Source organism: Trachypithecus francoisi, unplaced genomic scaffold (genome assembly GCF_009764315.1).
Source record: "Trachypithecus francoisi isolate TF-2019V2 unplaced genomic scaffold, Tfra_2.0 Lachesis_group17, whole genome shotgun sequence".
Classification (NCBI taxonomy): domain Eukaryota; kingdom Metazoa; phylum Chordata; class Mammalia; order Primates; family Cercopithecidae; genus Trachypithecus; species Trachypithecus francoisi.
The window spans coordinates 58,351,997-58,368,258 of record NW_022681462.1 but is presented as its reverse complement, the minus strand read 5'-3'; the positions used below and the strand labels follow the sequence as shown (position 1 = coordinate 58,368,258).

Here is a 16,262-nt window from a genome sequence, read left to right as displayed (position 1 = left end):
GCATGTAGATTCTGTCAAGCCTCATTTATTTCTTGAAGATAAAAGTACTGAATATTTATATCATAAAAGTCTTCTTTTGAAATATAAGCTGCTATAATATTAGGTTTTTGTGTTGTAAAATCTCTGAAGATATGCTTAATCCAGTAGATTGGACTATCTATTCTGAATCAGATGAGGCATTATTACTATGACCTGTTCGAATATTATATTAGTGTTCTTTGCTGCTATAACAATTTACCACAAATTTAGTAGATTAAGACAACACAAATTTATTGTACCACAATTTCTGTTGGTCAGATGCCTGGGTGGGCACGACTGGATCTTTTGCTAACGTTTAACAAAGCCTAACTCCAAGTGTTGGCAGAGCTGCACTCTTTACTGGCACCTCTGAGGAGATAATTCTTTTTTTTTTTTTTTTTTTTTTTTTTTTTTTTTGAGACGGAGTCTCGCTCTGTCGCCCAGGCTAGAGTGCTGTGGCCGGATCTCAGCTCACTGCAAGCTCCGCCTCCCGGGTTCACGCCATTCTCCTGCCTCAGCCTCCCGAGTAGCTGGGACTACAGGCGCCCGCCACCTCGCCCGGCTAATTTTTTTATATTTTTTAGTAGAGACGGGGTTTCACCGTGTTAGCCAGGATGGTCTCGATCTCCTGACCTCGTGATCCGCCCGTCTCGGCCTCCCAAAGTGCTGGGATTACAGGCTTGAGCCACCGCGCCCGGCAGAGGAGATAATTCTTGAATTCAGTTTCTTGCAACTGTAGAACTCAGGTCTTCGTTACCTTACTGGTTGTCAGCCAAGGACTGGTATTTGCTCCTAGAAGCCACTGGCATTCTTTTCATGCTTTCCAAGTAGTTGTAAACATGGCAGGTTGAGTCTCTCTCCTGATTCGAACCTCTATGACTTCTTTTTTATTATTATTATACTTTAAGTTCTAGGGTACATGTGCATAACGTGCAGGTTTGTTACATATATATACTTGTGCCATGTTGGTGTGCTGCACCCATCAACTCGTCATTCCACCTTTCTCTTCCCTCCACCTGGAGGGCATTCTCTGCTTTCAATTTGGCCATCCAGATAATCCAGGAAAATCTCTCTATTTTAAGGTTAGTAACCTTAATTATATTTGCAAACTTACATATTCCGATTCCAGGAGTTGGGCATGGACTACTTTGGAGTACCATTCTGGCTACCACAAATATTGCTACTATCTTTATTTCTTCATGGCTAGAAAACCTATTGGGACAAGAATAATTAACAACATGAAAATAACTTTATCATGAAACAAGAATCTTCACATCAGCTTCTCTTCGTCATCCTCATGAACATTCCATTCCAGACTATGTGTCTGATATACATTAGATAGTTAACAGGTATAGCAATAGGTACCAAGGGCTTTATAGAAACCATTGGTTTGTCAGTGGTTCTATAAACGCCACAGACAACCCTACACATATAGTTTCTTTTCAAAACCTCTTACATCTGTTATCAAAAGAAAGGATGCAATGAGAAATTCCCTTGGCAAATGACGAATAAATTTGTTTCTAGTTAACCTACGGAATAAAAATAATGGCTAACATTTATTGTGCCCTTAATATTTACCAGACTGTTTGATTAATTCTGTACATTTATTGTCATATTTGATAGTCATAACAACTCTGTGAAGTAGATATTATTCCCTCCAGTACAGAGATAAGGAGACATTAAAGAAGTTCAGAAATATGCTCAAAACTAGTAAAGTAGCAGAGCTAAGATTTTAAAAGCCAGAAGCAAATTCCATGCTGCTTAGAAAAACTATTTATTTTCATTAAAGTTATACATGACAATATTTTAAAGAGTTATATAAGATTTGTTGCTAAAAACAGCACATACACCAAGGAATACTATGCAGCCATAAAAAGGATGAGTTTATGTCCTTTTCAGGGATATGGATGAAGCTGGAAACCATCATTCTCAGTACACTAACACAGGAACAGAAAACCAAACACCACACGTTCTCACTCATAAGTGGGAGTTGAACAATGAGAACACATGAACACAGGGGAATATCACACACCAGGGCCTGTTGGGGGGTGGGGGGCTAGGGGAGAGATAGCATTAGGGGAAATACCTAAAGTAGATGACAGGTTGATAGGTGCAGCAAACCACCATGGCACATGTATACCTATGTAACAAACCTCCACATTCTGCACATGTATCCCAGAACTTAAATAATAATAATAAAAAGCACTCTTTTGCCCACATGACCACCATGTTCAACTCCAAAAGACAACTGCTTCCAATTTTATATGTTTGACTATGTCCATATTGCTATAAAACATGCCCACACAACTTTTTCAGTTTTATTACTTGTCAATTGCCTCCTCATTTTTAAAAAAGCCACCATTTTGCACACCTGTTGGAGAAATTCTCTCAACTTTTAAAAATGTATTCTATTGAAATTTTAAATGCATTCGAACATAGTTTTAATTTCCAAAAGGTTTTCTTTAAATGTTCCATTTGTATAGCATATTGTTCTCAGTTCTCTGAGGTTATTAATGATATATTTGTATATTATTTTCCTCTTTTTTCCAAATTGCTCTCGTCTGTTTGTTTTGGTTTCTGCCTTTCAAATAGAGATTTTTCTTAGTTTTCTGCTGATTCATGACTCTCTGTTCATATTTAAGAGAACAGAAGCTGAGTTTGCATGGATTGGTAAATTGTGGGCCTTATTGCATGGCATTATACTGGGACTTTTCTGTGGGCTTCGTTGAGTGGTATTATAATGGGGAATAACCCATGTTACAGATTTGGGCTTTTCCCCCAGAATTGGTCCGGTTTCCGAGTAGAATCTTTGATTCTTCTTTCTTGGAGGATAAGCCTTCCTAATAGACCATTCTGAGAACTTGTTAAGGAAAGAGGACTGGTGGAGAAGTGGGAGTAGGGATATCTCAAGATTCTACCTACAGGCTTTCACATTTTCTCCCTTACCTTGGTATCACATTCCTACTCTTTTAAAAAAATTATTATTATACCTTAAGTTCTAGGGTACATGTGCACAATGTACAAGTTTGTTCCATATGTATACATGTGCCATGTTGGTGTGCTGCACACATTAACTCGTCATTTACATTAGGTATATCTCCTAATGCTGTCCCTCTCCCCACCCCATGACAGGCCACAGTATGTGATGTCCCCCTTCCTGTGTCCTAGTATTGTCATTGTTCTATTCCCACCTATGAGTGAGAACATGCGGTGTTTGGTTTTTTTGTCCTTGCCATAGTTCGCTGAGAATGATGGTTTCCAGCTTCATCCACATCCATACAAAGGACAAGAACTCATCCTTTTTTATGGCTGCATAGTATTCCATGGTGTATATGTGCCATATTTTCTTAATCCAGTCTATCATTGATGGACATTTAGGTTGGTTCCAATAAACATAAGTGTGCATGTGTCTTTATAGCAGTATGATTTATAAACCTTTGGGTATATACCCAGCAATGGGATTGCTGGGTCAAATGGTACTTCTAGTTCTAGATCCTTGGGGAATCGATATTTCTAGTTCTAGATCCTCGAGGAATTGCCATACTGTCTTCCACAATGGTTGAACTAGTTTACAGCCCCACAAACAGTATAAAAGTGTTCCTAATTCTCCACATCCTCTCCAGCACCTGTTGTTTCCTGACTTTTTAATGATTGCCATTCTAACTAGTGTGAGATGGTATCTCATAGTGGTTTTGATTTGCATTTCTCTGATGGCCAGTGATGATGAGCATTTTTTCATGTGTCTGTTGTCTGCATAAATGTCTTCTTTTGAGAAGGGTCTGTTAATATCCTTTGCCCACTTTTTGATGGGGTTATTTTTTTCTTGCAAATTTGTTTGAGTTCTTTGTAGGTTCTGCATATTAGCCCTTTGTCAGATGAGTAGGTTGCCTGTTCACTCTGATGGTAGTTTCTTTTGCTGTGCAGAAGCTCTTTAGTTTAATTAGATCCCATTTGTCAGTTTTGGCTTTTGTTGCTATTGCTTTTGGTGTTTTAGACATGAAGTCCTTGCCCATGCCTATGTCCTGAATGGTATTGCCTAGGTTTTCTTCTAGGGTTTTTATGGTTTTAGGTCTAGCATTTAAGTCTTTAACCCATCTTGAATTAATTTTTGTATAAGGTGTAAAGAAGGGATCCAGTTTCAGCTTTTTTTACATATGGCTAGCCAGTTTTTCCAGACATTCCTACTCTTAATAGTGCTAACTCTCTGTTAGCAGATCAGAGACTCTCTGTTTTCCTCACTGGAGGATAAACCGCTAGTCTTCTGATAAGGTGGGACATTCACTAAGTCAGAGAGATGATCTTGGGATCTAAGCACTTTGTATACGGACTTGCAACTCATCCATTTGCAGTCCCACTTTACCCCCACTTCTAGGGAATAGAAAGTAATTGATAATAGATGATGCCGCTTTCTGAGCCTTTTGTGGTGTTCTGTAGTATGCATCTGGTTGCTTTTAACGTTCTCATCTTCATTTAAAATTTAACTTTTTGGTTTTCTTCCATGCTTTCCAACTTTCACAGTGTTTTGCCATTGCCTCCTCTCCTTGTCTTTATGAGTTTATGTCTTTTGAAAATTCCATTTCTATCACTTCAGTAAGTGACAGACTAGGAGCAGAGGTGAACACTTGTGCTCACTCTGCCATCTGCCTTCTTCCAATGACATCTGAGCCAATTGCATTATTGACCCTGGCCTGTTACTCTTTCAGGCCCTCCTGTCAACATTGGCAGTTTAAATTGTTCATTCCAATTAACAAACAAGGATAAAGGGTAAGTGTAAGAAGAAAGGCTCTTTCTTACTTACTCCAGGGCCTTGTAAAATACACTAGTGTTGAGCACAGATTTTCAGATGCAAATATCGACACTCACACTTTCCTCCCCAACAGCGGCCTTTAGAAGCAGCTGTCATGCTACCACTCCTCTAAGTTTAGAAAAGGCTCATACAAGGAGTATGAAGATTGTGGTTGAGTGTTCTCTATGCTCTTTAAGGAAGAGGACCAAAGTCATGACTAATTGTGTCTCCTCAAGAAGAAAGCAAGCTAATTACTTGTATAAATCTAAGCATTAAAGCAAGATACCCAGGTTTTTCTCTCCTCAGCAGAACATGCCATTGAAAAGTTACCAGGGATTCTAAAGGGAGATTGGAAATAAATGTGTTACAATAATCAGTGGAAAAAGTATAATGGAAAAGCTTTAGTTCCTTTGAATCTGTACTTTTTCTTGAGCTAATCAGTCATTTGATAACTGCTCACTAAGCACAAGATCCAGGCCAGGCAGAATGTGAGGCTCATGGTGTTAGAACTAAAAACAGATGTATGGTAGCACCTACCAAAGTGCTTGGAACATCTTGGTCTTTGCTAATCATTTATTAAATTCAGAATGTGGGCACTGTTCTCAAATAGCATACTCTCTAACAGTGAAGCAAAGGCCTTTTGTGAGAGTGCATAGATGAAACAAAGATTTAGATAGTTCTAAAAATTAGAGTAATAATCAGATAAAAGTTAATTGCTAACCTGACTCCCTTCCTGTGCATGCCTAAAACACTTGACCAAGTTGAGAGAAGAATAAATAATTGCCTGTGGGAATGTTGTGTAAAATATTCGAGGCACTGAATATTGTCTGATGTGGCTAGCGATGGCAGGACTGCATACAATTGACCCTTGAACAACATGGATTTGAACTGTATAATCCACTTACATGCAGATCGTTTTTCAATAAATATATTGGAAGATTTTTTGGAGATTTAGCAGATGAACTTCATAGTCTAGATATCAAAAAAATTAGGAAAAATTAAGTATGTCACAATTATATAAAATACACATAGATACTAGTCATTCTATTATTTATTACCATAATACATATACAGGTCTATTATCAAAAGGTAGGCACACAAACACAGACTGTACATGCTGCCATTCACAGTCAAGAGAAATGTGAACAAATGTAAATATGCATAATTAAATCATAACCACATAAAATTCCCTGTAGTATATATTGTACTATTATAATAATTTTGTAGCCACCTTCTGTTTCTATTGTGGTGAGCTCAAGTGTCGGCTTAAAATGCTGTGTGAGGCTAATCATCTCCTTGTGAGCAACATCTCCAGTCAATTGTGCACCCTAGTAAAAAATGATCACTCGCAGTTCTTGCATATTTTTCATCTTTGTGTTAGTGCAATACCATAAACCTTGAATAACACCACGGGACCCATACAAAGTGTCACTAGTGATGTTGGAAGTGCTCCCAAGAAGCAGAGAAAAGTGCTTTACAAGAAAACATTGAATTGTTTGATATGTACCATAGATTGAGGTCTGCAGCTGTGTTTGCTCATCATTTCAACATAAATGAATTCAATGTAAGGACCATTACAAATGAAACAAAGACAGAAAGTAATAAAGCAATTGCTGTAGCTACAGCAGCAGACACAAAAGCCTTGCAGTTTTTGCAGTTATCTCATATTGAAAATTAGCTTTCATGTGGGTGCTGGATTGCTATAAGAAAGTTGTATCTATAGACTCTACTACGATTTGAGAAAATGTTAGTTCATTATATGATAACTAAAAGCAAAAGGAAAGTGAAGGATCTAAAGCTGGAACGTTTAATGACAGCCAAGGATGGTTTAATATTTTTAGAAAGAGATTTGGCTTAGAAAACATGTCAAGGATTCTGCTGACCAAGAGACAGCAAAGTTCCTAGATGCCATTCAAGAAAATCATTGAGGAAAAAGAATATCTGCCTGAACAAGTTTCTATTGCAGACAAAAGTGACCTATTTTGGAAAAAAGCAACACAAAAGACATTTATTGGAAAAGAAGAGGCATGAGCACCAGGATTTAAGGCAGGAAGGGATTAGCTAACTCCACTGTTTGTTTGGTGCAAATGGAGTAGGATTTATGATGAGGACTGCTCTTATCTATAAAGCTGCTAACAACTCAGCCTTAAGGGAAAGAGATAAACATCAGTTTCTAGTAGTTTAGTTGTACAACAAGAAGGCCTGGACAACAAGAACGCTTTTTCTGGATTGGTTCCACTGATGCTTTGTTCTTGAAGTCAGGAAGCACCTTGCCATAAGAAACTGCCTTTTAAAGTTCATTTGATAATAGACAATGCTCCTGGCCACTCAGAACTCCATGAGTTTAACACCAAGAGTGTCAAAAGGATTTACTTGTCCCCAAACTGAGTGTCATTAGCTCAATCTCCAAATAAGGAGGTCATAAGGACCTTGAAGTTTCATTACATGTGGTATTCTATGGAAAAGATTGTCAACTCCATGGAAAAGAAGTCTGATAGAGACAGTATCATAAAAGTCTGGAAGGATTACACCATTGAAGATGCCATTGTTGTTATAGAAGGAGCCATGAAAGCCATCAAGCCTGAAATAATAAATTTTTGCTGGAGAAAACTGTGTCCAGATGTTATACACGACTTCACAGGATTTGCAACAGAGCCAGTCAAGGAAATCATGAAAAAAGTGGATATGACAAAAACAGTGGGGGAAGGGGTGGATCAAGATATGGATCTTGGTAAAATTAGAGAGACACCAAACCAGAGGAATTAACAGAAGATGACTTGGTGAAGATAACTGCTTCCGAATCCGTGACAGAATGTGAGGAAGAAGATATACAAGAAGCAGTGCCCGCAAACAAGTAGATATTACACAATCTTGCAGAAGGGCTGTCATTAATGAAGACTGCTTTGAACTTCTTTTAGTACACGCATCCTTCTATGACATGGGCACTGAAACTACAGCAAATAGTGGATGAAGCATTAGTACCTATACAAACATTTTTAGGGGAATGAAAAATAAAACTTCAGGCAGAAATTATGATGCATTTCCATAAAGCTATAGGGAGTGTGCCTGCCTCTCTTGCCTCCCCTTTTCACCTCCTCTGCCACCCTTGAGACAACAAGACCGATTCCTCCTCTTTCTCAGCCTACTCAATGGAAATGACAAGGATGAAGACCTTTATGATGTTTCACTTTAATTTAATGAATAGTAAATATATTTTCTCTTCCTTATGATTTTCTTAATAATATTTTCTTTTCTCTAGCTTTATTGTGAGAATACAGCATATAATACATATACAAAATATGTGTTAATAGGCTGTTTATGTAATTGGTAAAGCTTCCCATCAACAGTAGGCTATTAGTAATTAAGTTTTGGGAACCCCTAACCCCTGCATTGTTCAAGGTATATTTAGAATCTCAAAAAATTCCATGAATGAACAAGGGCAAAAAAAAAATTTTGTATCTTAAAGCATTCATATCTAACTCATTATTTTTTCTACTTTTTCTCAATGAAATGGGGATATAAACATGGGCATACCAGACTTATAAAAATTACATATAAGGCATTTCTGAATAAATTGTTTTGACTAGATTAACTGAATTGTTCACTCAAAAACTCACTAATACAACAGGGTTTTAGTGGCATTTTAAAATCCTGAATCCTTTAATTTCATATATGGTGAAATCGGTGTATTCATGTAGTTGTTTTCATGTGAATACAGTATTAATTTAGGACTTAATTTATAAAACTAATGTAAGGTGCTTGAGGAATTTTATACCATGAATCTTGTGATAATTATAGTCTTGAAAAATGTATGTCATTGATCAAAGGAAAATATTAAAACTGGTTTAATGTGTGTGGCAGACGTTGTTTATTGGCACTTAGCTCTACACCCACCATTCTACTGGAAACACATTTATCAGACCCTCTTTTTAGTCGGGCTTAAGGGAAAGTCTTCCCATGGAAGATCTCCATGGGGTGTTAGAAGACGGAATGGTGATAGAAGTCTGTCTGCTTCTGCTACACCTTAGGTAGAAGAGCCAACAGTGCTTGCAGTAAGGTTGTACTTCCTGTTTAGTCCTTTGGTGGCACCAGCAGCAAGTATAGTCCTTAGGGTTCTTGCAAGGACACTGGAAGCTGCTTGCTGTCTGGGCAATACCACCCTCCCTCTTAAGCTTCCCCAGAACTTCCAACCATTTTCTAATTTCCTGCATTAAATCACAAGATTCATGGTCAAGCTATGCAGACTGTTTTTTGTTTACATCCCTGAATACTAGCTGATAAAAAACAGAATACCTTAAAATTAAAATCAGGATTTTTCTATATCTTTTATATATCTACAGAAAAGTATTTTTCTATAATTTCTGGATGTTGGCTTCATGCTCTAGTTTCTCTACCTCTTGGTCTTCTAAAGGAATTCATTTGGTCTTCATCGAAGGTCATATATATAACTACATAGATATTATTTTTATATAATCAAATAGTCTTCAACCTTATTCTAGTTTATATTGTATATAGATATACCACACTTTATCTACTTTTCTACTATGTAAGATATTACATATTTAAGTGTTCTTGATTTAGTTATCTATTGTAGCATAATAAATTACCCTCAAACTTAGTGGATTAAAACAATATTCGTAGACTTCGTTCCAAGACGGCCGAATAGGAACAGCTCCGGTCTGTAGCTCCCAGTGTGATCGACGCAGAAGACGGGTGATTTCTGCATTTCCAACTGAGGTACCCAGTTCATCTCATTGAGATTGGTTGGACAGTGGGTGCAGCCCACAGAAGGTGAGCCAAAGTAGGGTGGGGGGCATCACCTCACCTGGGAAGTGAAAGGGGTTGGGGGATTTCCCTTTCCTAGCCAAGGGAAGCTGTGACAGATTACCTGGAAAAATGGGACATTCCCGCCCAAACACTGCACTTTTCCAATGGTCTTAGCAAATGGCACACCAAGAGATTATATCCCATGCCCACGGAGTCTTGCTCACTGCTAGCACAGCAGTCTGAGATCAAACTATGAGGTGGAAGCCTGGCAGGGGAAGGGGTGTCCACCATTGCTGAGGCTTGAGTAGGTAAACAAAGCAGCCTGGGAAGCTTGAACTGGGCAGAGCCCACTGCAGCTCAACAAGGCCTACTGCCTCTAGACTCCACCTCTGGGGGCAGGGCATAGCTGAACAAAAGGCAGCAGCAACTTCTACAGACTTAAATGTCCCTGTCTGACAGCTCTGAAGAGAGCAGTCATTCTCCTAGAATGGTGTTTGAGCTCAGACAACGGACAAACTGCTTCCTCAAGTGGGTCACTGACCCCCATGTAGCCTAACTGCGAGACACCTCCCAGTGGGGGCCGACTGACACCTCATACAGGCAGGTGCCCATCTGGGACAAAGCTTCCAGAAGAGGGATCAGGCTGCAATATTTGCTGTTCTACGGCCTCTGCTGGTGATACCCAGGCAAACAGGGTCTGGAGTGGACCTCCAGCAAACTCCAACAGACCTGCAGCTGAGGGACCTGACTGTTAGAAGGAAAACTAATGAGCAGAAAGGAATAGTATCAACATCAACAAAAAGGACATCCACAGCAATATCCCGTGTGTAGGTCACCAACATCAAAGACCAAGGGTAGATAAAACCACAAAGATGGGGAGAAACGAAAGCAGAAAACCTGAAAATTCTAAAATTCAGAGTGCCTCTTTTCCTACAAAGGATTGCAGCTCCTCACCAGCAGTGGAACAAAGCTAGACAGAGAATGACTTTGACAAGCTGACAGAAGTAGGCTTCAGAAGGTCGGTAATAACATATTTCTCTGAGCTAAAGGAGGATGTTCGAACCCATCTTAAGGAAGCTAAAAACCTTAAATATTAGACGAATGGCTAACTAGAATAAACAGTGTAGAGAAGACCTTAAATGCCCGGATGGAGCTGAAAACCATGGCACGAGAACTACATGAGGCATGCACAAGCTTCAATAGCCGATTTGATCAAGTAGAAGAAAGGGTATCAGTGATTGAAGGTCAAATTAATGAAATAAAGCAAGAAGAGAAGTTTAGAGAAAAAAAGAGTAGAAAGGAATGAACAAAGCCTCCAAGAAATATGGGACTATATGAAAAGACCAAATTTACATTTGATTGTGTATCTGAAAGTGACGGGCAGAATGGAACCAAGTTGGAGAACACCACAAAGATACTCCTGGAGAAAAGCAACCCCAAGGTACATAATTGTCAGATTCACCAAGGTTGAAATGAAGGAAAACATGTTAAGGGCAGTCAGAGAGAAAGGTCAGGTTACCCACAAAGGGAAGCCCATAAGACTAATAGCAGATCTCTTGGCAGAAACTCTATAAGACAGAAGAGAGGAGCGGCCAATATCCAACATTTTTAAACAAAAGAATTTTCAACTCAGAATTTCCTATCCAGCCAAACTAAACTTCATAAGTGAAGGAGAAATAAAATCCTTTACAGACAAGCAACTGCTGAGAGATTTTGTCACCACCAGGGCTGCCTTACAAGAGCTCCTGAAGGAAGCACTGAACATGGAAAGGAACAACCGGTATCTGCCACTGCAAAAACATGCCAAATTGTAAAGACCATTGATGCTAGGAAGGAACTGCATCAATTAATGGGCAAAATAACCAGCTAACATCATAATGACAGGATCAAATTCACACATAACGATATTTACTTTAAGTGTAAATGGGCTAAATGCCCCAATTAAAGGACACAGACTGGCAAATTGGATAAAGAGTCAAGACTCATCAGTCTGCTGTATTGAAGAGACCCATTTCCTGCCAAGATGCACAGAGGCTCAAAATAAAGGGATGGAGGAAGATCTACCAAGCAAATGGAGAACAAAAGAAAAGTGGAGGTTGCAATCCTAATAAAACAGACTTTAAACCAGAAAGATCAAAAGAGACCATGAAGGGCATTACATAATGGTAAAGGGATCAATGCAACAAGAAGAGCTCACTATCCTAAATATATATGCACCCAATATAAGAGCAGCCAGCTTCATAAAGTAAGTCCTTAGAGACTTAGACTCCCACAAAATAATAATAGGAGACTTTAACACCCCACTGTCAATATTAGACAGGTCAATGAGACAGAAGGTTAACAAGGATATCCAGGACTTGAACTCAGCTCTGTACCAAGCAGACCTAATAGACATTTACAAAACTATTCACCCCAAATCAACAGAATGTACATTCTTCTTAGCACCACATTGTGCTTATGCCAAAATGGACTGCACAGTTGGAAGTAAAGCACACCTCAGCAAATGTAAAAGAACAAAAATCACAACAAACTCTCTCTCAGACCACGGTGACATCAAATTGGAACTCAGGATTAAGAAACTCACTCAAAACCACACAACTACATGGAAAATGAACAACCTGCTCCTGAATGACTACTGGGTAAACGACGAGATGAAGGCAGAAATAAAGATGTTCTTTGAAACCAATGAGAACAAAGACACAACGTACCAGAATCTCAGGGACACATTTAAAGCAGTGTGTTGAGGGAAATTTATAGCACTAAATGCCCACAAGAGAAAGCAGGAAAGATCTAAAATCAACACCTTAACATCACAATTAAATGAACTAGAGAAGTAACAGCAAACAAATTCAAAAGCTAGCAGAAGGCAAAAATAACTAAGAGCAGAGCAGGACTGAAGGAGAAAGAGACATGAAAAACCCTTCAAAAAATCAATGAATCCAGGAGCTGTTTTTTTTTTTTTTTTTAAAAAAAAGATCAGTAAAATTGATAGATCACTAGCAAGACTAAGAAAGAAAAGGGAGAATCAAATAGATGCAATAAAAAATGATAAAGGGCTATCACCACCAATCCCACAGAAATACAAACTACCATCAGATAATACTATAAACACCTCTGTGTAAATAAACTAGAAAATCTAGAAGAAATGGATGAGTTCCTGGACTACATACAGGACTCCCAAGACTAAACCAGGAAGTCGAATCCCTGAATAGACCAATAAGAGGCTCTGAAATTGAGGCAATAATTAATAGCCTACCAACCAAAAAAAAAAATCCAGGACCAGACAGATTCACAGCCAAATTCTACCAGAAGTATAGAGAGAAGCTGGTACCATTCCTTCTGAAACTATTCCAATCAATAGAAAAAGAGGGAATCCCCCCTAACTCATTTTATGAGACCAGCATCATCCTGATACCAAAGTCTGGCAGAGAAATAACAAAAAAGAGAATTTTAGACCAATATCATCCTTCATGAACATTGATGCGAAAATCCTCAATAAAATACTGGCAAACCAAATCCAGCAGCACATCAAAAGGCTTATCCACCATACTCAAGTTGGCTTCATCCCTGGGATGCAAGGCTGGTTCAACATGTGAAAATCAATAAACGTAATCCATCACATAAACAGAACCAATGACAAAAACGACATGACTATCTCAATAGATGCAGAAAGGCCTTTGACAAAGTTCAACAACACTTCATGCTAAAAACTCTCAATAAACTAGGTATTGATGGAATGTATCTCAAAATAATAAGAACTATTTATGACAAACCCACAGCCAATGTCATACTGAATGGGCAAAAACGGGAAGCACTCCCTTTGAAAACTGTCACAAGGCAAGGATGCCCTCTCTCACCCCTCCTGTTCAACATAGTGTTGGAAGTTCTGGCCAGGGCAATCAGGCAAGAGAAAGAAATAAAGGGTATTCAATTAGGAAAAGAGGAAGTCAAATTGTCCCTGTTTGCAGATGACATGATTGTATATTTAGAAAACCCCATCGTCTCAGCCGAAAATCTCCTTAAGCTGATAAGCAACTTCAGCAAAGTCTCAGGATACAAAAATCAATATGCAAAAATCACAAGCATTCCTATACACCAATAACAGACAGAAAGCCAAATGATGAGTGAACTCCCATCCACAATTGCTACAAAGAGAATAAAATACCTAGAAATCCAACTTACAAGGGATGCAAAGGACCTCTTCAAGCATAACTACAAACCACTGCTCAATGAAATAAAAGAGGACACAAACAAATGGAAGAACATTTCATGCTCATGGATAGGAAGAACCAATATTGTGAAAGTGGCCATACTGCCTAAAGTAATTTATAGATTCAATGCCATCGCCATCAAGCTACCAATGACTTTCTTCACGGAATTGGAAAAAACTACTTTAAAGTTCATATGGAACCAAAAAAGAGCCCGCATTACCAAGACAATCCTAAGCAAAAAGAACAAAGCTGGAGGCACCACGCTACCTGACTTCAGACTATACTACAAGACTGCAGTAACCCAAACAGCAAGGTGCTGGTACCAAAACAGAGATATAGACCAATGGAACACAATAGAGGCCTCAGAAATAACACTACACATCTATAAACACCTGATCTTTGACAAACCTGACAAAAACAAGCAATGGGGAAAGGATTCCCTATTTAATAAATGGTCCTGGGAAAACTGGCTAGCCATATGTAGAAAGCTGAAACTGGATCCCTTCCTTATATCTTATACAAAAATTAATTCAAGATGGATTAAAGACTTAAATATTAGACCTAAAACTATAAAAACCCTAGAAGAAAACCTAGGCAATACCATTCAGGACATAGGCATGGGTAAGGACTTCATGATTGAAACACCAAAAGCAAAGGCAACAAAAGCCAAAATAGACAAATGGAATCTTATTAAACTAAAGAGCTTCTGCACAGCAAAAGAAACTACCATCAGAGTGAACAGGCAACCTACAGCATGGGAGAAAATTTTTGCAATCTACCCATCTGACAAAGGGCTAATATCCAGAACCTACAAAGAACTTAAATTTACAAGGAAAAAAAAAAAAACCCATCAAAAAGTGGGCAAAGGATATGAACAGACGCATCTCAAAAGATGACATTTATGCAGCCAACAGACACATGAAAAAAATGCTCATCATCACTGGTCATCAGAGAAATGCAAATCAAAGCCACAATGAGATACCATCTCACACCTGTTAGAAGGGCTATCATTGAAAAGTCAGGAAACAGCAGATGGTGGAGAGGATGTGGAGAAATAGGAATGCTTTTACACTGCTGGTGGGAGTGTAAACTAGTTCAACCGTTGTGGAAGACAGTATGGCAATTCCTCAAGGATCTAGAACTAGAAATACCATTTGACCCAGCCATCCTATTACTGGGTATATACCCAAAGGATTATAAATCATGCATCTATAAAGACACATGCAAACGTATGTTTATTGTGGCACTATTCCCAATAGCAAAGACTTGGAACCAAGCCAAATGTCCATCAGTGATAGACTGGATTAAGAAAATATGGCACATATACACCACGGAATACTGTGCAGCCATAAAAAAGGATGAGTTCATGTCCTTTGCAGGGACATGGATGCAGCTGGAAACCATTCTGGGCAAAGTATCACAAGGACAGAAAACCAGACACCGCATGTTCTCATTCATAGGTAGGAACTGAACAATGAGAACACTTGGATACAAGGAAGGGAACATCACACAACTGGGGCCTGTCATCGGGTAGGAGCCGGGGGAGGGATAGCATTAGAAGAATTACCTAATGTAAATGATGAGTTAATGGGTGCGGCAAACCAACATGGCACATATATACCTGTGTAACAAACCGGCACGTTGTGCACATGTACCCTAGAACTTAATGTGTAATAAAAATAAGTAAATAAAATTAAAAAGTGAAAAACAAATAATAAATAAAAATACATTTTAAAAAGTTTGTTATCTCACAGTTTCTGTGGGTCAGAAATATAGCATGGTCTAGTTGGATCCATTCTTTCTCTGGGTTTCTTTCAAGGCTGCAATCAAGGTATTGGCTGGGGCTGTAGTTGCTGGCAGGATTCAGTTCCCTATGAGCTATTGGAGTGAGTGCCTCATTTCCTCATAGGTTATTAACCAGAAGCTGCTCTCAGTTTCTTGCCACATGGGTTTCTTCATAGGAGAGCTCACGAAATGGTGGCTGACTTCATTACAGAAAGCAAGAGAGGAGAGAAAGAGGAAAAAAAAAGAGAGAAAGACAGGTGTCACACTCTTTTATAACCTAATCTTATAAGTGACATCTCATCACTTTTTTCATATTCTGTTTTGTAGAAGCCAGTCACTACCTGCAGGCCACACTCAACAGGAGAGGGATTACATAAACATTTGAATGACAGAAGGCAGGGATCCTTTGAGCCATTTCAGCAGTTGCCAACCACATTACTTTGCTAAACAAATGGTCAATTTCTTGCTTTTTCCTTTAGCGTTTAAATATTGTTGAAAATTGGGCTTTTGTGTAGTATAGAGACAATCCAATTATTTAGCTTCAGTGACTGAACATCTAAACTTATAAGCAGTAATAACAGCCAAACAAATAAAGCCACCTCCCTTTTTTACCCAGGAATATAAATTTATTTCTTGTGATTGCAGTTCAAACATTATTAGTTTTTACTTGTATATTTTGTAAAATCACCACATCA

General features: G+C 38.6%; 1 long non-coding RNA gene across 1 annotated transcript; it reads right to left on the bottom strand.

The window, feature by feature from the left end:
• Positions 1-1,036: 1,036 nt before the first annotated feature.
• Positions 1,037-15,761, bottom strand: LOC117062987. The gene is made up of 3 exons (XR_004428656.1): positions 15,535-15,761; positions 5,710-5,776; positions 1,037-1,230 (listed from the first exon to the last, which is right to left on the bottom strand). It is a non-coding gene; the product is annotated as an uncharacterized LOC117062987 (long non-coding RNA).
• Between the last annotated feature and the right edge of the window lie 501 nt (positions 15,762-16,262).